This window comes from Hyaena hyaena, unplaced genomic scaffold (genome assembly GCF_003009895.1).
Source record: "Hyaena hyaena isolate Hyena2069 unplaced genomic scaffold, ASM300989v1 scaffold_141, whole genome shotgun sequence".
Classification (NCBI taxonomy): domain Eukaryota; kingdom Metazoa; phylum Chordata; class Mammalia; order Carnivora; family Hyaenidae; genus Hyaena; species Hyaena hyaena.
In genome coordinates, this window is record NW_024080773.1 from 2,419,609 (window position 1) to 2,445,222 (window position 25,614).

A 25,614-nucleotide genomic window follows, 5' to 3' on the forward strand; every position below is an offset into this window, starting at 1 on the left:
GTCTTTAAAATGCCCCCTCCGCCCCCCAAAAAAGTTAACTAAGTTTTGCAAGATACTAAGAGTTCTGATGATAAGTGGTTTTTCTAGAGTGTTTGCTCACTTATTTTGTTCCCTAGTGTTCTGTATGTTGGAAATTTTCTTAATAAAAATGTCTCTTTGTAAATTGGTTTCCAAGAGTAATTTTAAGACTGTGTATAAGACATGGGGGAAAGCAAGGTATAAAACTGTTCCTACTTGGGGCACCTGGGTGGCTCAGTCAGTTAACCGTCCACCTTCAGCTCTGATTTGTGGGTTCAAGCCCCGCATCAGGCTCTGTGCAGAGCCTAGAGCTTGAAGTCTGTTTCCTTCTCTCTGTTTCCTTCCCTTCCCCACTCCTACTCTGTCTCTCCCTCTCAAAAATAAACATTAAAAAAAATTTTTTTTAACTATTCCCACTTTATTCCACTTTCAAAAAAATGATTCAGAGAATTTTTTAAAAATCTAAAAAATTGCAAAGGCAATATAATACAAGTAAGTTCTGGGTGGAGTGATGACATTTGAGTTGGCTCTCCCTGAAATTAAATTTAGTTATGGTCTTTACCTGACTACTTTTTGTGACCCCCCCCCCAAAAAAAGGACTTAATAAAAATAATCGTCTTTAGTCCACCAGCCCTCAAGATTTTTTTTCATTTTTTAATCAGAATTGTAACAGGCAACACCTTCTTTGACTGCAATATCTTAGGATTCTCAAGCTTATAAAATGTCATAAAGTACATTGTTATCAAGACAACAAAAATCAAAATGAATCCCTTCGAAGTCACAATCTGTCATTAAAATCGTTTAAAACAATACTAAGGGCAAACACTGGAGAAGACTGTTCTCATGGCAGAACCAAATATTCTGAAGTGGGCGGTTTAGTTCCAGATGAGTGTGACCCTTCTACCTTCAGAAGGTAACGTAGTTGATTAAAAGGTTTGGTCTGATTGGACGATTAAGTAGTAGCCATCACTCACCAAACTGTAGTCCAAGTCAGAGAGTGCTCAAGAAGCAAAGTGCATCCTTGGCAAGAAGTCTGTGTCCATGGCGATTTGTCTCAGCAGGAGCAATCTGCAGCCATAAAGCCTGAGTGCCAAGAATAAGACCTCGTGAGCCCCTCACCCCTTTAAACTCACGTGGCCTTGGGGGCACCTGTGTGGCTCATTTGGTGAAGTGACACTCTTGGTTTCTACTTAGGTCATGATATGCAGTCTGGTGAGATCCAGTCAAGCTCCACAGCAAGGCTCTGTGCTGAGCAGAGAGCCTTGGGATTCTGTCTCCCTCTCTCTCTGCCCCTCCCCCACCCCTGCTTTCTGAAAAATAAATAAACGTTAAAAAAAAAAAAGTCCTTAAACCCATATGGCCACCTACAATCTGGTTTCCAAACCAAGGCTAACAGGAAAGGCCAGCTTCAGACGACAGAGCTGATGCCAAGGTTTTGTCCCTTGGGGCTTAGATCTGAGAAGCCTCAATCCTGTGTTCCCATTAACTCAACCCTGCTAGGACTCCTGGACTCAGTGAAGACTTAGGTTCTGCGATTGGTCAACAAACAACTGGATTTTATTTGCATCTGAGACTTGGCACAGATGGAACCAGGAATCCGGTTATAACAGGAATCAGCGAGTCTCCCTTGGGTTCATTCTGTCCCCTTACCCCTTTTCTGCCTTCTTCTGTTCACCCATCAGGAAGTGACCACTTGAGAGCTCCCAAGTTCCTTTCTCTTCCAGAAAGTAGAAAGAATGACCCCACCTAGGGTCACTAACCCTTTTTGTCTAGTTGAATCCTATTACCCCAGATTCCTGTTGGCCACTTGAACCAGTCCTATTCATGTTTCAAGGCTCCTCCCCAATTTCACCTTTTTCATAAAAGCTTGTTTTCCAGGACAGAGAAGCTTCCTGTATGCACGTTTTGGCACATGTATATGTTAGATTATGACTGTTACAGTTCTCTGAATGTTTCTTACTGGTAAGTCTTGAGTCTCCAACTTACATAGTAAATGACATATCAAGGATATATAGTTATATTTCATCCTCTTGGTATCTAGCACAGGACTCCGCACCACGTAGCCCACAGTAAGTGTTTACTGCACTGTAATCTATACTCTTTCCCCCTTCTACTTTTCTGTTGTTGCATTTTTGTTTAAAAAGGGTAAACTCCTAGGAATGGAGATGTCTTTGCAGTGCTGTCCTTCTCTGATTAGCAACCACCCTTCAAATCTGCTGTGTACATTTAAAAAGGATTTTGAAATTCAGCATTTATGACTGGACGCTAATTAGCGTCTGAGGAATCAGTGCAGGCAGCAGAACACTGTGGCACCGGCTGACAGGCCCAGCTCATTGTCAGGAAATACGACGTGCTCTTCAGATGGTCAGTGTGGGGCTCCAGGCTTCATCATCACCTCTTAAAGCAGGAATAACATGACCCATCTCCTCATTGCTCCCCCATGAGTCCCATGGGAATTAGTTTGTGCTTTAATAAGAATGTATGTCTATTAAATGCTTTATAGTTAATAAGAGGTAAACAATGAAAAACATGAGATGTTGTCTAGATGTTACAAATGTTCATTGCTGGATTTAGCAATCGGCAAGGATCCCAGTAACAGCTATCATACACCAAATAACAAGTACATGCCTGGTCAGTGTCTCCTCTGACGACCAGTTACAGATGAGTCCTCGATGGCCAGAACAATTTGAGGATCAAGACAAAATTATGTCTCCCGCACTGAAGAAGGGGAGATTTAGGGAGGTTGATCACCTGAATTTCAAAGATTCTGCCTGAAGTCTTCAAAGGTATCAAATCTAGGCCATGCTAGGGAAGACAGCAGCCACTGAGGACAGGCATTTTTTTTCTAGAACCTCAACAGCAGTGCCCAGTACCTTTACAGTACAGCAAGTAGGAGACATCCTCTCTGCCAAACTGACACCCAGGAAAACTACTAGGACATTCCAGGACGTGGCTGGAGAAATCTGACATGAGAGCTGCTAAGTCCTGCACGGTCAGATCTAGACCAGGGTTTCTCAACCTCAGCTCTGCGAATATTTTGGGCCAGATGTTTATTTACTTTGAGAGAGAGAGACAGGCAGAGGGTGAGCAGGGAAGGGGCAGAGAGAGGAAGACACAGAATCCAAAGCAGGCTCCAGGCTCTGAGTGGTCAGCACAGAGCCCAACACGGGCTCGAACCCATGAACCATGAGATCAGGAGTGATTGTTGAGCTCCCAAAGGACAAGGCTCCAGATGAAGGATTTATGGGGTGCATGCGTGGCTCAGTCGGTTAAGCATTCCACTCTTGATTTTGGGTCCTAGGGTCGTAGATCAAGCCCCCATGTTGGTCTCTGAGCTGAGCATGGAGCCTGCTTGAGTGAGATTCTCTCTTTCTTTCTCTCTGTCTCTCTCTCTCTCCCATCCTTTTTGGCCCCTCTTATCTCACTCGTGCTCTCTCTCTCTAAAAACTAAAAATAAATAAATAAATAAATAAATAAAAATAAAAAATAAAAAAAATGTAGTATTTCTGTGTATTCATGAACATAAATGAATGGGTATGTTCTATTTCGCTACAGCAGACACACGTCATTCCCATCCTAATATTTGGCCCATCATCAGGATTTTCAAATATTATACAGGACATTTTTATGTTCAAAAATTATTTATTATTTATCTCAAATTCAAATTTAACTGAGTGTCCTGGGTTTTTGTTTGTTTTGTTTTGCGAAATATGGCAATGCTACCCTAATACATCTGAAAATGTACCCTGTCTCTTGAGTTCTGGCTCCATAAACTTTTATAACTTGTCTTCATTAAAAATAATAAAGATGAAAGGCGCCTGGGTGGCTCAGTCTGTGGAGCATCTGACTTCAGCTCAGGTCATGATCTCACAGGTTGGGAGTTAGAGCCCTCTGTCAGGCTTGCCACTGTCAGCACAGAGCCTGGTTCAGATCCTCTGTCCCTCCCTCTCTCTAACCATGTGAATGATGCCACAGTACTCTTGGTGGGTATGTCAGCGGGTGGGAAGTCAAGGAATAGACAAAGACACAAACCTCGTCACCTTACAGGCGCTGAAAAAGAGAAGCGGGGCTCAGACCAGCTTTCCTTGTGCTCAGCTCACTTTCCCGATCCCCCAGGAACTTGGAAATGCATAACCTTGGGCCTCACCCAGACCTTCTGAATCACAAACTCTACAAGTGGGTCCCAGCAGTCAGGGTTTTAACAAGCCTGCCAGGCGGTGCTGATGCGTGCCTTGACTTCGGGACTGCTGCGTTAGAGCCCTGCTTCTCCACTCTGGCCCCAGGGGAGTAACACCCAGAGGATTTTTAAGTACTGATCTCTGCGTCCCACCCCCTAGTTAAGATTTTGACTTAAGCATTCGGGGGTGTGTCTCAGTCACGAAGATTTTTTGAAGCTCCCGAATGTGTGTACATTCGGGGGTGTGTCTCAGTCACGAAGATTTTTTGAAGCTCCCGAATGTGTGCCATTGCTCCACAGAACTCACTCCCAAATGCTGAAGCGAAGAGAACTTGTGAGAGCAAACCCGATGCTTTCACTCCCGCCCCGGGCGTCCTCACACAAAGGCAGAATGGACAGGCCTCACGTGCTGTATTCTGAAGAATACCGAAGGCCGAGCAACACAGGTATGTGGCCTCATCCTCAGATCCTTGAACCCACTCTTTACGTGCCTGCCAGGGTTGATATATAATACAATAGAAAGAGAGGAAAATAATCGCCTGACCCCTAAGCCCTGTCCAAATGTTTACTAACCTCCTGGGGCCATGTTTTCTCAAGTCAGACACTGAGGAATGGTATAAACTCCCCATTGGGTTTGGGGAATGATTTAAGGAGACCATGGAGGTAAAGAAGGCAGGACATAAATAATCACTAATCGTGTCTGGACTTGAGGAGGCTTCGTGGGAGGGGGGAATTCAAAGGACAAAACTCAGTAAATTGTTTTCATTTCTTTGTCAGTGCCTTGAATTTTTTTTCAGCCGCATTTAAAATGTTTTCTGTTATTTCTGTATGAGTAAGATGATGTGTCATTTCAGCCTCCTTGTCAGCTTCTGTCTCACTTTGATTAAATTTGTTGATTGAGTGTGAAGACGGAGGCACCATCATCATTTCCAGACCTGACACTTAAGGGGTGGATCTCTCTTGGAGCAGGGCTGCCATCCCCAATGAGATTTTGAAAGGACTCCCTGGAGGGATGAAGAGGACACCAAAGAAGGAACCTTATCACCTCTTCCTCTTCCTTCTTTGGGTTCAGGGAGGCAGCAAAAGAGGGGAGGACCCTCCATTTCCCCTGTGCTGGTCCACTTCACACACATGTACTGAGCTCCTTCCAGGGGCCAGGCTAGTGCTACAATGGAGAGCAGAAACAAGCTTCATGGAGCCTATGGTCTGGCAGTGACTGGTGATCAAAGAAAACAGTAATTATTATCTAGTTACCCCCTCCAACCCCCGCCCCAGAGATCCTGATCTAATTAGCTGGAGTAATGCTCAGGCATCAGTACTCTTTATAAGCTCCAAATGTAATTCTCACAAGCTGCCAGGGCTGGGAATCACTGGGCCAGACCAGACAAGTTCTTATCCAGCACCATGAAGCATTTTGAGTTTATCTTATACTGTAATGGTGAAGTTACTGAAGAGAGGTGATATGGCAAGACTGGGGGCAGGGCGTGTTTTTTGTTTTTTTAATGTTTATTCCATTTTGGGAGAAAGAGAGAGACAGAGCATGAGCGAAGGAAGGGCAGAGAGAGAGGGATACACAGGATCCGAAGCAGGCTCCAGGCTCTGAGCTCTCAGCACAGAGCCTGACGTGGGGCTCGAACTCATGAACCGCAAGATCAGGACCTGAGCCAAAGTCAGCCGCTTAACCGACTGAGCCACCCGGGTGCCCCAAGATTTGGGTTTTTTAATTATTGTTATTAAGCTTTTTAATTTTGAAAGAATTGTTGATTCACATGAATGTGTAAGAAATCATACAAAGAGATCCCATGTACCCTTCGCTCAGTTTTCTCCCATGACAACATCTTACAAAACTAGAGTGCAGTATCACAAGCAGGATACTGAAATTGATATAGTCAGGATACAGAATATTTTCAACATCGTCAGGATCTCTCCAGCTGCCCGTTTTTCCCTATGTCCATTCCCTCGTATTTCCCCGCAATTCTCACTATTCTCTGCTTCTAGAATCTTGCCACTTCAACAATGTTATTTATTTAACCCTTGAGATTGCATTTTTTCCCTCGTAGCATAATTGTCTAGTGATTCATGCAGGTTGTTGCACGTATCAATAATTTGCTCCCTTTTGTGCTGAGTTGTCATAGTGCATAGTATGGGCGTACCATAGTGTGTTTAACCATTCATACACTGAAGGACATCTGGGCTGTTTCCAGCATTTGGAGATGATGACTAGAGCTGCTATAAACATTTGTGTACAGGTTTCTGTGGGATTAATGCCCAGTGGGGTCATTGCTAGGCTGTATGGTGGTAACCTGTGGGACATAGAGAAGCTATCAAACCATTTCCAAAGCGGCTACACCTTTCTACATTCCCACCAGTAATGTGTGAGTGACCCAGCTCGTCCTCATTCTCAGAAGCATGTAATGTTACTATTTTTTAATTTAAGCCACTTTGTTAGCTGTGTGGTAATATCTTGTTGTGGTTTTCATTCGTATTTCCCTAATGGCAAATGAGGCCAAACATGTTTTTGTCTGCTTATCTGCCATTTGTATATCTTCTTTGGTGAAGTGTTTTTTCATGTCTTTTGCCTAATTTCTAATTAGATTGTTACATTTTAATATTGAGTGTGAGGGTTCATTTTTATATCCTGGATATCAGTCCTCTTTGTTGGGAACGTGGTTTGCAAACATTTCTTTCTCACTTGCTAACTTGTTTTTTTTCATCTTTTTAATGGAGTCTTTTGTAGGGCAAAAGTTTCTAATTGTGATGAAGTCCGATTTATCAATTTTTCCTTTTATAAATCATACTTTTAGGGTCAGGTCTAAGAACTGTTTCCCTAGTCTTAGCTCACTAAGATTTTCTCCTATATGTTTTACTAACAGTTTGATAGTTTTGTGTTTTACATTTAAATCCATGAATCATTTTGAGTTAGCTTCTGTATAAAGTATGAGCCTCAGGTCAGGTTTCACGTTTTGCCTATGGGTTGCTCAACACCATTTGTTGAAAAGGCAGCCGTTTCTCCATTGAATTTCATTTGCACCTGGCTCAAAACATCAGTTGTGCATATCTGTGTGAGTCAGACTCTGGGTTTTCTGTTCTGTTCTGTTAATCTATGTTTCTATTTCCTCTGCCAGTATCACACAGTCTTGGCTACAGTAACTACAGAATAAGTCTTGAAACTGGTTAGACTGGTTCCTCTCTCTTCACTCTTCAATTGTTTTAGCTATTGTATTAGCTATTGTTCCTTTGGTTTTCCATATGAATTTTAGAATAATGTTGTCCATATCTATAAAAAACACCAGGATTTTTATAGGAATTGCATTAAAACTGTATATTAATTTAGGAGAATTGACGTCTTTTCTATATTTGGTCTTCCAATCTATGACCTCTTCTGTTTATTTAGATCTCCTTTGATATCTTTCATCAGCATTACTTAATTTTCAGCTTACAAGTCCTGTAGATGTTTTATATACAGATTTTTATATCTAAGTATCCTCCTTTTGTTGAATGATTACAAAGAGTATTACATTTTTTACTTCAGTGGCCATATGTTCATTGCTAATACATAGAAATATAATTGATATTTGTGTGTCTATCTCGTATGCTTTTTTTTTTTTTTTGAGCTCACTTATTAGCTATAGGAGTTTTTTTCTAGATTCATTGGGATTTTTCTATGTAGACAATCATGTAATCTACAAATAGGGATCACTTTATTTCTTCCTTTCTCATCTGTATGCTTTTTATTTCCTTTTCTTATCTTATCACACTGGCTAGAACTTCTAGTAATATGTTGAATAAGAACAGTGAGAGTGACACCCTGACCCAATTCTTGATCTCACCAGTAAGTAGAATGTCAACTGTAGGATTTTGGTAGTTGCTCTTTATCAAACTGAGGAAATTCTCTTCTACTCCTATTTTTCTGAGTTTTTTTTTTTTTTAATTATGACATGGGTGTTAAATTTTGACAAAATTTTTCTGCATCCATTGATTGATGTGATTGTTTTTTTTTTCTTTAGTCTACTAATACGATGAATTATACAGCCTGATTTTCAAATGCGGAACCAGCCTTATATCACTGGAATAGACCCCACTTGGTCATGTTATAGAATTAGCATATGTTGCTGAATTCTATTTGCCCCTTCTCTAGTTTTTAGGCAAAGTGAGTAGGGGCTTTATTTCATTGGCGCTCTATATGTCTGGGCTCACTGGCATTTCTGGGATGCAAGCTTCTTCATCTCCAGGTATGGAATATATGGGATAAAAGATAAGCCATGTAACCACCTACCTTGTGCCTTGGGTTCTGAGGTCCCTTAAGGTCTACTTTCTACCTTTCAGAGGCTAATGTTTATTTTATACCTAATATTTTATACCTAATATTTTAGTTGTACTTAGCAGCAGGAATAGGAAAAAGTAAAGTCTACTCTAACTTTCCCCAAACAGAAGTTCAGTTTTTAAGAGGTCTTTCTGAGCCTTGATATTACCCAACCTGGAGGTGGCCATTTTCCACCATTTCATGCTCTTGCTTTGCTGTTTATCTTTCGTCATTCAAAAATATCCATTGATCCTCTACACGTTAGACATAATCCAAGACACGATCCTTGTTGTCAAGTTAGGCTGTATCTTATCCACCTATGACTCCCTAGATCTGCTGCACAATGTCCAAGCTCTTACAAAATGTCTACTGAAAGAAAGAAAGAATACTGAAGAACTAGGTAATATAATGTAGGATAATGTATGTATAAGTTTTATGCTCTTAGAAAAAAAGTTATTGTCCTTAAATATTTACTATTCCTTCAACAAAACAGTGCATTTTATGCACGAGGTTCTTTGCTCCCAAATGTTGCCTATTCCAAAAAAAGAGCCTTATCCTGGGCGCCTGAGTGGCTCAGTTGGTTAAGCATCTGACTTCGGCTCAGGTCATGATCTCATGGTTCGTGTGTTTGAGCCCTGCGTCTAGATCTGTGCTGACAGCTCAGAGCCTGGAGCCTGCTTCATATTCTGTGTCTCCCTCCCTCTTTGCGTCTCCCCTGCTTGTGCTCTGTCTCTCTCTGTTTCTTAGCAATAAATAAATGTTTAAAAACATTAAAAAAAAAACAAGAGCCTTACCCTTAGCCATGAATGACCCTTTGAGCAATCAATGTTTTTCAAAGCATGGTTTCTTTCTTATAAGAAGCATCTGGAAACAAATTTAGGAGAAAAGATAGTTTGAAATCATTAAATAATGAATACTTGTCTTAATCAAGAGCAGGCTATGAATGAAATTAAGCCACAAAATCAAAAGGGTGTTAACTGAAAGAGAAGTCCTAATGCAGATAGGGTAACAATGAAGACTATTAAGGGCCTCTACCCCAACACAGAAAGAATATTCAGGACCAAACGCGCAGAAGAGCAGGTGAGGTATAACCTCACTTGAGAAAAAATAAAAATTTCTCCAGTAGGGGAAACACCAAGGAGGAACTCCTTAGTAATAACAAGGGGTGGATTTTAATAAGGAAAATAACACTTTCCCTCAGAGGAGCAGCCTAAACTAACCCAAAATAAATATGCCCTACAGGCACCGAAAAAAACTTCCGGTATTGGCAGCTGGGTGACAGACTTTCGATGTTTAGGTAAGAAAATTGTCAAATCCAAATACATTCATCATGCCACTTTTTTTTTCTTTTTCTTTTTTTTTTTAACTTAGGTACAATTTGCCAAGGTCCTAAGTTATACCTCTCAGGTACTGTAAGTTAGATTGAGAAGCCCATTCTAACCAGAGCTGATTAGATGTGTAATATCAACAGTAACTGAACTGTTACTAAAAATTCTATTTTTAAATGACATGCTTTAATGAATAATCACATGTAGCATCTTCAGTTAATCTCACTGAAAGAGTGGCCCCTGGCTGGGTCTAGAGACCTTCCAAAGCGGGAATCTGTAAGCCTCGCTGTCCATCAGAACCACCTGGGGAGATACAAAAAGTACTCGTGCCGGGGAGCCCACTCTCAGAAATACTCATTCAACGATGCCAAGGAAGGTTCAGATCCGGGTGTCTATTTCCTGGAGAAACATCACCACTCACTGGCTACCTGCAATGGAATCATTAGGCATAAGAGGAAATTCCCGGCTGCTATGGAGTCACGGCCAGATCTGTGAAGCTATCAGCCTTTGAAATTCACAACCTTGGCTGCTGCTTTCAACTACATGGGAGCTTGTAAAAAAAAAAAAATCACAGGTCCAGGCTGCCTCCCAGACCAATTAAATCAGAAGCTTTGAGGGAGGAATTTAGGCATTAGCTTTTTTTTTTTAATTTTTTTAATGTTTTATTTATTTCTAGGAGAGAGAGAGAGACAGCGAGAGCAGGGGAGGGTCAGAGAGAGAGGGAGTCACAGACTGAAACAGGCTCCAGGCTCCGAGCTGGCAGTCAGCACAGGGCCCGACGCGGGGCTCGAACCCACGAACCGCGAGATCATGACCTAAGCGAAAGTCGGATGCTTAACTGACTAAGCCACCCAGGCGCCCCGGCATTAGCTTTAAAATACTTGTGGCCAAGGTCCACAAACAGGCTTTACATGGGTGGCTTTATTTCCTGTCCGAGGTGTCCCACAAGGATTAGAATAGCAGGTGTTTGGATCGTTGGTCCTATGGAAACTGACCAATCAAAACGTTCTGTTAAATGTCAGGTGAGCCGCACTGCTTCAGCTCTTTTACTGCTGGCTCTTCGCCTAGGGTCTGTGAAAAGACTCCGGTTGGCTGGAGATACTGGTCATTCCAGTACCCATCACACGAGATAGCATCCCGGGGTAAGGAGTCTCTGTTACAACCCTGGGATTCCGTTGTGGCTAAGTTGTGCAGCACATTTGTCTCAGCAGTCACCTAAATTAGACCTCTGGTGGGGAATTTCAAGACTAATGGATTCCACGCTTGTGCAGTTAAAGGCCAGAAGTGTGTATGTATCTTATGAAATAGGCAGTAATGAATTGAAGAAGTCTCACTTTAAACAGATGTTACCCTATACAGGACCCTGATTCATGAATTTGCTAACAGTTCAGTATTTTTTAGGAACAGCTAACTGTGCAGAGCACTACATCTATGATAGTTTCCATTTTTGAAAGGAAACGTTTCTTTGTCAATAAGTGGGGGTTTTTTTGTTTTGTTTTTGTTTTTTTTATTTTTTTTTATTTTATTATTTTTTTTTGTTTTTGTTTTTTTAATAGTATATAGGAATTTTCACAATCTCAGGAGCTTCTAACAGGCACTGTTCGGAGTTGCTTTTGTTCCTTTCAAAGCAGTCAACACATTTTATAATATTCCTAAAAATAATTTTAAACTCAATTTATTCCAAGTCACTGGCAGACCATTTATACATCTTTGTCTGTATACAACAAGGAAAACAAAAGAGAATCCCACTTAGTGAAGATATCCAATAACTTGGATTTCAAACTTAAAGGAAGGAAAACGGATAGCAATGCACCCGATTTTAACGTGAATCTTTAACTCAGTTGGCCCTGAGCGAAACTGGGACGTGGATCTAGATTGGTCTGCGGTTCCCCAGTCCTCTGGGAGCCACTCAGGTGCTATAAGCCTCCCTTTCTGCTCCTCGTCTCTTTTCCTGAGCTGGTAGCCTCCCCTTTTAAATCCTACCTTTATTAGAAAGGGATCAGTTAGGTGTTGTTTATTCATGCCTTAAAAGGGATGTTCACTTTTGGATGAACCCCCTTCCAAGAATATTTACATTTTAAGGCTTATCTTTATATTCTTGAAATAATAACAACGGAGGGTGTCGCCGTTAAAAAGGAACAGTCAGACCCTGAAGGAAGTGAGTTAGAATAACATTGAATCAGTGGATTCGTTTGGACTCCAGGTTAGAATGGCCGGAAAAAAAAAATACCATTACATATGATTACTTCATAAAGAGAAACAAAGAAATTATTATACAAATGCCCTGTTGTCCTGTTGTGCCAAAAGGACCAGAAATGAATTCAGAATATCAAGAACAAAAGCAGACTGGTCTACATATTTTTAAAAAGAAAGTAAGTTGCTACTCAGGCTACCATCTGGAATGAACGAGTCACAAATGAGGGACTCGGTTGCTCAGAGACTCCGTAGCTCTTACGGGTTCAAGGGCAGGTGTCCATGGAGACACTAAGGTACAGGTTAGACACTGATGGGAGGGAAAGCTCCTGTAACAATTCAGTCACTCTGCACATTTGATTTCACACAGCCTGAACATTTAGAAGAAGGACTTATTAAGCCCATGACAAAATGGATTTCAGTTCTGTATTGTTTTTGCTTTAAGAAAATGCTATCTAGGAAGGAATTGAGCAACTATTATCCCTCAGAGGCAGAGATCTCTGGATGTACGAGGTATTAAGAGAGTTGATTTTGAGTAGTCTCAGGCTATTTAGAGAAGCCTTTTCACCTGATCATTTAATAAATTTCAACTCTTGTTGCCTTCTCCCTAACTTTGAACATGAATTACCTCCTTGCAGTGCCCTGTGGCTTCACGCCGTCCTCCAGGCTTCGCTTCCTCCTAGATGCTGACCCCCCCAATGATTTGAAGACCCATGTTCTTCTCTTCTCCCTCCACTGCCGGTCACCGCCTCTGCTTCTGAGTCAATCCCTTGTAGCGCCGTCTGGCCACCGCTATCATCATCCCCACAATACTGCCTCTGAGAGTTATTTCCCCAGAAGCGTTAACCCAAACCAATGAATGAAAAGACATTGTCAAGACTCAAAATGAAGGGGAATAAAGAAGGAGAAGACCAAAGATATCGCTCTGGTGGATGGTGGAAACTCACCAAGAGGGGCCAGCAAAACACGCGTGGTGGGAGCGCCATGAGGCAGCGGCTGACTGAAGGGCCTCCTGCGCATGCTCAGAACCCCCACTGATGGGCCTGCTCCTAGCCTCTCTGGGGCTGCAGTAGGCTCATGCTGAGCACTGTTCCTGGCGCCCTTAGCAATCATTTTACACAATTTGATCCTGGGCTAGTCTTCTGGCTTTATCTCTCTCTTTCTTTCCTCCTTCTGAAATTATGGGTGAAGAAAACAACACTTCCTGCCCCAAACAGGAGCCGGATGTGCCCATCTTTAGATCTCATCTCACTATTGATGCCACCCACGTTCAGCCCCACCATCTCCACCTGTCAAAATCTACCCACCCTGAAGGCCCAGCTCAACTCTTTAATGGGTAAATAAATAACTGAATGAAGCCCCAGGACGCTCATGATCCCAGTCACATAGCCATGTGCACCAGTAGGGCAGACCTTCGAACAGATCAGCCCTGCACATTTTTAATCAACAGCCACAGAAATTCCCACAACGTATCTTATCAAATGTTGAAAGGAAAACTATGTGTCCAGAGTTCCCACATCTAAGACATAAACTTCTTCTGCACCTATAGCAGTTATCAAGTGCACAAGGGGCACCTGAGTGCCTCACTGATTAGATTTCAGCTCAGGTCATGGTCTCAGTTCATGGGTTCAAGCCCAGCATTGGGCTCTGCACCGACAGCATGGAGCCTGCTTGGGATTCTTTCTCTCTCTCTCTCTCTCTCTCTGTCACTCTCCTGCTTGCATACTCACACACTCTCTCTCTCAAAAATAAATAAATGTTAAAAAAAAAAAAAAGTGCCCAAGACTTTCCTCCTGAGCTACAAGGTCAGTGTCCTGCTTGCCATCCTGACTTTGCTCTACATTTTCAATTCTCTCTCTCTCTCTCTCTCTCTCTGTCATTTGTTGATTTTAGTGCCTTTCCTGCTGCTGGTTTCTGTAAAATAATCCTGTAGGGAACCAAGTAGATGCCTCCAATTAGGTTCATTACACACTCCCTTAGGAGCCGATTAGGAAGGGGGAATCCCAAGTGGCTGATGCCCTCAGTAATCCCAGCAGAACTGGGGTGGGGGGTGGGGGGGGGAGGAAGCTTGCCAAGACCAGAGCGGGTTTTAAATGCTACACTTAACTACTCTATCGTCAGGGGAATCCTTGGAAGTTTGCAAAACAGTGACTGCAACCAAGCACAACGTTGTGCTTTACTGAATGCCTTTCTCGTATGGCACTAAGGAGGGAGCCAGAGGTGGGGAAAGCCTCCCGGGAAGGCAGCTAAGGGAAATGGTGAATTAGTGCAGGATCCCTGTGGTCAGAAGGTGCTGGGTTTAAACTCCAGCGACACCACTCACCAGCTGTGAGGCTTGGGGCAAGTGACTTCCCCCAGCCTCGGTTTTCTCATCCGCAACATGGGGGTGATGAACGGGCTTTGGGGAGGATTAACTACCGTTAGCACAACACGGGGCATATTGTGTTGAAATAAATGGCAGCTGTCGTCACTACCATGGAAACTGACATTCTAGGGAATCGCGGACCACCTTCCACCTCCGAACCCACCTCCTTGCAGGTGCTCAGCTATCTGTGAGCCCTTTGGCCCCGAGGAAGAGGAGAAGGAAGATGAGAGAGGACCGGGTTTCCCTGTTTTCTGTGGGCCCCAAGGCTTTCGCTGTTGTCGAGCTCTTTACACAAGTGTAATACAGATAATGTTTTGAACATATTTTTCTTTCTTTTACATTATAAGTCTAGTTCCCTGCAGCTATTCGGGTAGAAGAGCCTGAGGAACTCCTTGAGCAGGATTGAGGAAAATCTGCTGTAAAGGAAGTCCCTCCTTCTGGCCCGGTGGGCGGTGGGGAAAATAACAGAAGGCAAGAAGGCAAAAAGACAACCAAGGGGCCCTGTCCTGTCCCGGTCACAGTCTGGAAGGTGGGGAAGGAGGGAAGCAGAGGGACAGTGGCCCAGTCCTTCTGAGCGGAGAGCACCAAGCAGTGGGGCCAGGGCCTCCCTGGGACACCACAGCACACCGGGATGGGCAGATGGGGGCACCGTTGGGCAGAGGGAGGGCCGGTGCGCCCCCTCCCAAGCCTGTGCTGGCTGGTGAGGGCATGGAAGGGCTCCAGAAGCTCTCCCGGTCTCCGGTGGGAGACAGGTATGTGACAGAACATGACAGAACAGTGGCCTCTGGGCCTGCTGAGGTAGGGCCTCTGTGGGTAGGTGTGAAGTCACCCCAAGCTCAAGGCTGAAGGGCAGACGCCTACGCCAGGAGCAGGGGACAGAGGGCCTGCCTGCCGTGGCGGGGTCTGCAGGCCCCCCAGACGTCGGTGGGGTGAGTCGAAGCGAGCCACGCTGCCCTCTGGGAGGCCCGCTGCTTCAGCCATCCTGAAACAGGGGCACGGCTCAGGGCAGCACCTGGTCACCGTGGGGTTCGCCGGCCCAGACCCCGTGCCGGCGAGGACTGCAGACCAGTGGAAACGGGCAGGGAAGAAACAGGAAAAAGGACTCATCTGCCCTGTGTGGGAAATAATCCATTCAGCCTGGCCTTTGTGCTGAGAGATAATCTCTGAACCCTTGAAAAGTCCTGCCTGATAAGAGCGTCTGTCTCTCTGGGAGCCTCAGCATTGCCCGTTCGAACAGTGCAATTCACATGGGGGCCCCGGGCCACCCAATCAGCTCCGCCTCAGCAGGGCTGGAAGCTGACGTCCCGCAGGGGGGCAGCCCTGGCAGAGAACCAGGGAAAACTCTGCACCCCAAGGCTCGGGTAAGCTCCCGGGCCTGGCAACACTCCGCGTCTGGTCCCACGTCGTGTCTGGGAGGAGTCGGCACTGTCAGACGCCTTACTGGGTGAAGACACTCGAAGCTTTGTGCTTGCAGCGCTCTTGGACTCTGCTCCGGGTGTTGCTCGGCCCGTTTGCATCTGTAATCTTCTGCTGTACAAAGTTGTGAGGAAAACAGCACTCCCCGGCTTCTGTGACTCTGAAACTGAGGGTGGTCTTGGGGACTCCCAGTGTCTGCATCCCCCAAAGAGACTCAGTTACCAGGCAGGACCAACATGGAAAATTGTGGAAAATTCCATCCGTCAGAGGAGATCAGGAAGCCTCATTGTCTTCTCAACTTTGAGTGAAGGTGTGTGAATATGCATACCTCCTACCCAAGCAAGTAAGGGCTCCTTACCGTTCCAAATAAGGACTGGGTGAAGGCATCGGGGTGGAAGTTTCCCTTGGAGTGAGGAAGAGGACGTGAGTGCTGCCTTCAAACATTTTCAGGCTGTCATGTGAGAAGGGAACTAGAATTAGTTTGTCTGGCTAGAGTGTTATATAAAGCCCAACTGAGGAAGCTGCAGAGGGCCAGATTTCAATTTATTCTAAGCATAAACTCAGTGACAAGCAGAGGCCTCTAAAAACAGATGGGGCTGGCTCAAAGATGGTCTAGTTCCCCATCACCAGAGATCTAGAAGTAGAGGCCGGATGGCCTGTCTGGACTGTGTGTCAGAGGTGACAGGTGACTCAAAGGTCCTTTGAGTTACATCCTAAGCTGAGAGGCTGTGAGAGAATGTGGCAAAATGGGGAGCATATATATGGGTGTATTGTTCTTTCAACTTGTCTGAAGGTCTGAAATTGTTTTGAAAGTTGGAAGACAAAAAAGGAAAAACAGTTTTTTTGGAAACTGCTTGGTGGCCGAAAATCTTCCATTGTTCTAGGAAAAAAAACAAGGGTTTTGGTTTTTTTTTTTTTTTTTAACACATTAACATCAGACTAATGGCTAATGGGCATTCCACCTGATACACATATGTGACAGTGCTTGCCTTTTGCCATTATCGGCACATCTAGGTGTTTAGCCCCTTTGTCTTTAGCAATTGCTATGGATTGAACCGTGTCTCCCAAAATTTGCAATGTTGAAGCCCTAACCCCCAGAGTAACTGTACTTGGAAAGAGGGCATTTAGGAGGTGAGGTTAAATGAGGTCTTAAGGGATAGGATTGGTAGCCTTATAGGAAGAGAAAGGGGCACTTGGGTGGTTCAGTTGGATGAGCATCTGACTCATGATCTCACCGTTCGTGAGTTCAAGCCTTGAACTCTGTCAGCACAGAAACTTCTTGGGATTATCTTTCTCCCTCTCTCTCTCTGCCCTTCCTCTGCTCTCTTTGTCTTTCAAAAGTAAATGAATAAATAAACTTTAAAAAAAAAAAGAGGAAGAGAGAAAGATTTCTGTATCTCTCCTTCATGTGAGGACATGGCGAGAAGGCAGCTGGTTACAAAGCCAGGAAGGGACCCCCCAGGAGCCAGACTCTCCTGGGCCACAATTCTACTGTTAAGGCCACCCAGTCTATGGTGGTTTGTTACACAGCCTTAGTAGACTAAGACAGTGACCTTTTAGTGATTTACTGACTTATTTCCTGCCTGTGTAGTATTATTCATATTATATGGCATCTACATATAATATATAATAAGGTCTCTAAATGTACATATATACTTTATTATATAATACATAACACGCATGTAGAATACATGGAGGCAGACAAAGCATTAAGCATAGCATTTCTGGATGTGGTGTTCAATGTGCTACCTCACAAGTACAGGGGACAGACCAGGTGATGGCGGGGCTCATTCTAAAGCCTCTTGTGGGAGGAAAGAGCAAAAGAAAAATCAAAGTCCTTGTAGACAACAAGCCACTGCATGAACTAAAAATGACCCAGGCAGGTGAACATTGATGAAGCCCCAACTAGAATTTGCTGTAAACGCTAGACTCTGGGTGCATATGAACACGTGAGGACATGGCATGGGAATTTTATACGGCAAACTTCTATCGGTTTGTAACTGTAAACAGGATAGATTGCATCCAAGGAAACGAAATGATTTTTCTCCTCTCTACCAGAGCGGCACCATCTACTGAAATTACTCAAAATGCAAATTTTCCAGCCCTGAAGGAACTGAGGAAAGTCACAGGACTCCTCCCCTCTTGCTGCCCCTTCCCTGGGACCTTGACATCCCTCTTCTTGCTTCCTGACATTGGCCGACACCTCTTTCCTGCCCTCATAAATATAGATGTCCTATTTATATTTTGTGTTTCCACTGGGTTTCCTGGAGATGTGGTACCCATATGTAATAGATATCATGGAAAATGAGTTTGAGGAATCTATCAGGGAATTTTTAAAAAAATTTTTATGTCTTTATTTTTTTATTTTGAGAGACAGAGACAGAGAATGAGCAGGGAAGGGGCAGAGAGAAAGGAAGACAAAGAATCTGAAGCAGGCTCCAGGCTCTGAGCTGTCAGCACAGAGCCCGACCCCGGGCTCGAACACACGAACCATGAGATCATGACCTAAGCCAAAGTCGGACACTTAACTAACTGAGCCACCCGGGCGCCCCTATCAGGGAATTTTTAATAAGAAAGTTAGATTGTAATTCTGCAGAGTAGTCCCTTGGAAAGGGGAACTAATTCACATGTATACTGCTCCTTAAGCTCATCTCTTTCCCCCAAGGTAGTGGGGTGTGTGTGTGTAAATGCTGTCTAACTTGACTAATTGGCTCGCTCTATATCTAACCACTGACCAGACCTCTGGACTCCAAATCCTCCTCCTCCTACCTCGCCCTATCCCCTCCTATCTTTCCAGGCACCGAGATTAATCCCAACCCTGGCCGGAAAATCCTAAATCTATTGCTATTTCCACCCCCACCTTTGCCTTGGTTCTAGCCCACGGATTTCTGCCCGAGACCGCTCCCCAGAGCAAGCTCCTGGTCCCACACTGAACTTGGCCTTGCTTCCCCTCTGCCTGCATCTCTTTCTGGAGTATCTGCCCAGATCCTCCGTTTTCCAGGGCTCCTATGGGGGAGGTTGTGGGGAGAAGGATCCCTCACAAGACATGTGAGGCTCTCTGAGAGATGGCAGACAAAGTCAGGGAGGATGTGGAATGTCAGGAATGCGGTGCAGAGGTCCCTAGGGAGCCAACTCTGAGATGGAGGACAGAGTGTGGGAGGGCAGGGCAGGGGACCCAGCCCATGGGGCAGAGAGAAGTCCAAGTGCGACTCAGTGTCAAATAAAGCCTCAGCTGATCTGTGGGAAGGTTTGAAAATGGGATGAGCCTTCAGCGGTGACTTGACTAAGGGGTGGAGGGAGGAACCTCCATGCCCCTCGTCCTTCAGCTACTGGACGCGGGCCTCCAGGGGTCATGACCTTGGGCCAGGGACTCTCTTCAGCTGAGGCATCTCCCAGCACCTGGGAGAAGAAATCCTACAGAGACTTAGTCTTTCCTAAAGGAGACACCCATGTAGTGAGCTCCTACCTCCCTCCCCCCCGCCCCGCCCCAGGTAATCTCCTCTGCCCAGCAGAGAACATTTCTCTTTTTTGTTTTAAGTTTATTTATTTATTTTGAGAGAGAGCAAGCATGAGCAGGGGAGGAACAGCGAGAGAGGGAGAGAGAGAGAGGATCCCAAGCCCGATGTGGGGTTTGAATTCACAGACTGTGAGGTCATGACCTGAGCTGAAATCAAGAGTCCTGCTCAAGGGACTGAGCCCCCCAGACCCTCCCACCCCCACTCTGAGCAGGGAACATTTCCTCTGCACCCAGTCTGGGAGTCACTGTGAACCCCTACCCCAAACACCAGGAGTAGCCCAGGTACATCAAGGTAGTGCTGAGTCACAGAGGGCATGACGGCAGCGAAGGAGGGTGAGGCCTGTTGTAGGGCAGGGAAGAGTGGGCGGCTGGTGCCCCTCAGAGCACAGGTCCCCAGAGAGAGAGCTGTGAGCAAGCAGGGACGGGTGGCCTCCAGTAGGTGGGAAATGCCCGCTGTAACACGAAATGAAGAATGACAGGGGGGAGAATAGCAGACCAGAAAATACCCCAACAGAGGCCCATCCTCCTGGCCACACTGGGCTGAGGGTTTTCCCCAGTTTCCTTAAAAAGGAGAGAGAGAAAGATAATTTCATCATCGTCCTTGCTCCACAAACCACTTCCTGTGGATCTTCTTGTGGCAGATCCTTCGAGAGCAGGGAGAGAAAACTTCATTCCAGCATCTCCTACCTGTTTTATGGAATCCCTGGTCAACTGGACAAAATTCTCTCCCCAGATCACAGACCAAGATAGGGGAAGATATCAATAAATCCGTGAGTCATTAGTCATATTGTGGACAACACGAATCCAAGCCCCCCCTCAAATTTCTGGATAAAACTCCTAATGCATAACGTGCAGCTGAGAGGAGGTGGGGCCTTTAGGAAGAAGGTGATTAGGTTATGAGGGAGGGGCTCTCACAAGGGGGGTCTGTACCATTAAATAAGAGACTCCAGAGAGCTATGTTAATGGCATGTGCCATGGAGAACCCAGAGAAGACACAGTGTTTGTGAGCCGGAAAGCAGGTCCCCCGCACACATGGAATCTGCTGGTGCCTGGGATGTGGACTTCCAGAGCTGTGAGAGGTAACCGTGTGGTGTCCACGCCCACCCCAGTCTGGTATTTCTGTCACAGCAGCACAGGAAGACTGACACAGTCACCTGCTAGAGTCCTGAGCCAAAGTCCCCATCCGGTATGTTACGTCGTTCTGGTCTGGAGTGTGCACTAATTATCTCCAGGGTCTAGAGACCATCTACCTGGTAAGCTGCCTTGCTGCGGATGAGAACCTTAAATGGGCTCATTCCTCCCAGAAGAGGCTACGCTGTCCACAGGAACAAAAGGAAGGGTCCAGGAGCAAAGTCGTCAGAAAGAATCGCGTAGAAGTTAATAAGGAAATCAGAAAGCCCGGCATTAGCCATCACACATGGCTACAAGTGAGCTCAGCCTTCAGACAAGACTGAGAAAACAACCCAAGTGGCTTCTAGGGGCTTAGCCTACAAAAAAAGGAGAGGTTAAAAAGTAATAAATAATTTAATTCTCAAAAAAAAAAAATACATCTTCTATGACAGGTACTACATGCTAGGTTCTGGGGAGGGATCAGGGGATAAAAGCAGACCAAGATCTCTGTTCTCATGGACTTGCAGTCTAATGGAGGAAAAAAGCAATGGGTACAATGAAAAGAGGGATACAAAGTATGTTGATGGGGATGAGTATAAGAGAGAAAAAGTGAACAGGAAAGGGAGGGGCGAGTGTCAAACAGCATGGTCAGGGAAGGCTACACAGAGAAGGTGGCATCGAAGCGAAGACCTGTGGGAACTAAGGTAGTGAGCCATTCAGGCGACCGAGGGAAGAGTGTTCCAGGCAGAAGGAACGACAGGACAAAGGCAGGGAGGACCACACTGCGTGGAGAGAAGCCAGGGGACCAGAGCAGTCCTAGCAGAAGCCGTGTGAACAGCAAGTGTAGCTGAGGTCTGAGAAGCAAGTTGTATGTGTATAGGGTGAGTTCTGCAGGTGATTCTAGTGTGTGGCAGCCGGTGGACCAGCCATACTGGTGTCACCTGTGGGCTTGTTAGAAATGCAGACTCTTGGGGCGCTTGGGTGGCTCAGGTGGTTGAGTGCCCGACTTCTGCTCAGGTCACGATCTTGAGGTTTGTGGGTTCGAGCCCCACATCGGGCTCTGTGCTGACAGCCAGCTCAGAGCCTGGAGCCTGTTTCACATTCTGTGTCTCCCTCTCTCTTTGACCCTCCCCTGCACATGCTGTCTCTCTCCCTCAGAAATAAATGTAAAAAAAAATAAAAATAAATAAAAATAAAAATTTAGGGAAAAGAAACTCCACAAATCATGATGCCTTTTAGACCAAGTTCTCCTGAGTACCAGAAACACAGGGCTTAGAAATCTTGACTCGTTTCTGGAGACTTCTCTATGAAGTAGGGGGTGAATGGGTGTGTGGATATTTTTTTATTGTGGTAATATATACATGACATAAAAACTTCCCACTTTTTAAAAAATTTTTTTAAATGTTTTACTTATTTCTGAGAGAGAGAGTCACTGTGAACAGCCTCCAGGCTCTGAGCTAGCTGTCAGCACAGAGCCTGATGCGGGGCTCGAACTCCCGAACTGTGAGATCATGACCTGAGCCAAAGTCAGACGCCTAACCCACTGAGCCACCCAGGTGCCCCCAAAACTTACCACTTTTAGGTGTACAGTTCAGTGACATTAAGGACGTGCACAATAGTAACTATCACCATAATCTGTTTCAAGAGCTTCTTCATCATCCCAAATAGAAATTCCAAACCCACTAAACGAAACCCTCCCATCCTCCTTCACTCAGAGCCCCTTGAACCGCTAGTCTACTTTCCGTCTCTAGGAATTTGCCTATTCTAGGTAAACACCATGTACACTTACATGAGGAGTAAGTGTATCGCCTCTTCACCTCATATACGTGGAATCATATGGTATATTTGTCTTTCTGTGTTGGCTTCTTTTACTGCACATACAAACTTGAGTTTGAAACAGACCTTTCCTCATTTTACAGATGAGGCTATTAAGGTCCAATGAGAGAAAGGACTTAACAAAAGTGCTGCCTTGAGTAAGAGGCCAACCTGGGCCCTAATATCAGATACTAACAAGTCTTCCCATCTGTGGCTTTCAAAGTTTTTTGACTGCGACCCAGCACAGAGAATGAGACCCGGGATGTATTGACACACGCAATGAACCCAAAGTTGCACAAAACAACTTACGTACTACATGTGATGCAATCTGACTTTTCCTATTTCAGTTTTTCCAAAATGCTGATTTCGACCCTTTACATTAATTTCATATACAAGAAGTATGAAAAACACCACAATGGAATATGCTTTAGAAATTGGTACTTTCAGCTGAACAAAGAATAAAGAGTTTTGACATGGGCATGACTAGTGCATAGGTAATGGTGATAAAACTCACTATGTGGACTATATAGGTGGTTCAGAAATGTCGTTTCCCATAGTCTTCATTAATGCAAACATTCACACAAAGCTCACAACAGATGAAGACTGATGGAAGATTCCACCACACAATAATTGCGATTATTTAAACTAAAATTAAGTAAAAGTCAAATATAACAAAATCATTAACGCACAGTGGTGTTTACTATCTATAAACCCTTCTGTAAGATTAGATATCTATATCTGTAATCTTTAACTTCACAACAACCCTATGAGGCAGTAAGTGTTATTACTCCCATTTCACAGATGAAGAAATCAGTAAACAATAGAGTATACAGCCAGTGTAAAATTTTAAAAGGTTACAACCAGTTTGTTTCTAGCATGAAGGGAATGAGCTGGTAGACTTCCAGGTCTCTGGCTAAAGCTCTGGCTGAGGCGGGAATTAAACGGCGGCAGCACCCCTGGTCTCCTAGCTCCCCCACAAGACACTGAGAAAAGCTGCCTCAAGAGTGAACACATTTTGATTGGCCCCCAAGGAGTGAGGGATTGTTGCTCTCTTCACAAGAGAGAGTACATAATCAAGGAAAGTTGGACAACCCATTGTTGCCCTACTTCCTGCTTCTTTTTTCACCAACTACAAGCCCCTTGGGTTCTGCACCTCTGCTCCCCCATTCCTCTGGCCAAAGATGGCGGCCCTATCCTCTTTGGCCAGAGGCTGCCTGCACCACACTCTTCTGTGGTCACAACCACTAGAAGTTTTAACCCTTTGTTTCCCTAATAATCTTTTTCCACACTTGATCTTGATTCCCTCAAGGGACATTACTTAGTGCTTATTGGGTCTTTGGTGCCTAGAACAGAGTCTGAGGTTGAAATGTTGGGAAGGAACTGGGTGTCTGTCTGCTGGGGGAGGCTAAACGCAGGCCATGGAAGGTATTTCTCCTCAGACCCTACAATCAGGCGACTCCACTGTTTATTTATAATAGTCTGTCTCTTTTCAAAACCGTGGAGAAGTGGGAGAACCGGGGAGAAGTGGGTTGGCAGTGTGATGTTTTGGTAAGGAACCTGATCCCATTTATGAGGTGTTACATTGTTCCATCAAATAAAATGAAGACCCAAGTGTGTTTCATTTGGCATGTCTGTTCTTCACTTCTTATTGGAGGGGAAAGGTGCTTTGCCTCTTACTAGAGAGAAAGGGGATCCAGGAGAAAATATCCTTCGTTTCTGCTCTATAACAATATCATAATTCTTCATCTCATAGGCCAGCACACGATTCTACTGGTGGATTATTTTACATCAATTCTAGCCTGCCGGAAGACAAAATAAGTAACTTCTTGAAACTTCAGTTTTTCATCCTGGGAGTTTTTACGAATGACATGTGTTGAGACAAATTACATGCTTGAAAATTTGTCACTAACATCAATTTTGCATAAAAAAGTACTCACAACTGTTACAGTGGCCTTTCTTTGTTGGTGCTGGAAATAATGTGTGAATAGCTATGCTAATTTAGGGGCAATTTTCAAGTTTCATGACTCCCTAGAAAAAGCTAAGGCAGGTTCAATAGGGAATGTTTTGGGGGGGAGCTGTTGGTAGACTTCTTTGTTGATTTATTATCTCTTGACAGACTGGTATGATTGAAATGAATTAAATATTACACAGGCTTAGTGTTTTATATGCTATGTGACATCATAATAGCAAAGGACATAGATCACATTATCGACTGCCTTTGGATTTTAAAAATACACATTGTTATCCAGATGAATACCATTTCATTATTGCCTCCTGCTCTGTCAAACTATAATGGTTACTTTTCTTCCCATTTTAAAGCATGGCGGTCATCAAAACATTGAAGCAGTTTTTGTAAGTGGTTACAGAACACAGCAAGGGCTTCCAGTGAGAAAGCCAATGCTTTCATGGAGATCTCAGAGCCTTGTTGACAACCTCGGCAACACCCAATGCTTGAACAAGTCCCAACTCCACGGTTGTTGCCAGATGTTGCTCTGGCCAAATTCCTGCAGATTCCAAGAACTTGGAAAGGGGGAAGCTGGCAAAAGTATTTCTTTGTCTTCTACAGGGCACTTTACCTTGGAAGCAGCAGAAATCTACTTAAACTAGAGAAAATATTCATTACAAAGATACAGGAATGCTAAAAAAGAAAGGTGCAACCAAGCCATGAAAAGACATGGAGGAATCCTTTTTTTAAAAAAAAATTTTTAATGCTTATTTATTTTTAACATTTTAAAAAATGTTTATTTATTTTTGAGACAGAGAGAGACAGAGCATGAGCAGGGAAGGGGCATAGACAGAGAGGATAGCATAGAATCCAAAGCAGGCTCCAGGCTCTGAGCTGTCACTACAGAGCCCGACGTGGGACTCACACTCACCAACCGTGAGATCATGACCTGAGTTGAACTCAGAGGCTTAACTGACTGAGCCACCCAGTGCCCCAATGTTTATTTATTTTTGAGAGAGAGAGACAGAGCATAAACAGGGCAGCAGTGGGGGAGGGCAGAGAGAGACACACACACAGAATCTGAGGCAGGCTCCAGACTCTGAGATGTCAGGACAGAGCCTGGTTTGAGGCTCAAACTCACCAACTGTCAATCATAACCTGAGTCAAAGTTGGATGCTTAACCGACCAAGCCACCCAGGTGCCCAAAGACATGGATGAATCGTAAATGCACACCACTAAGGGAAAGAAGGCAATCTGAAAAAGCTACATACTGTATAACATTCCAGACCATATGACATTCCAGAAAAGGAGAAACTATGAAGACAGAAAAAAGATCAGGAGTTAGTGGGGAGGGATGAATAAGGGGAGCACAGAGGACTTTTGGGGAATTGAAAATATTTGTATGACATATGCCATAATGATGGATA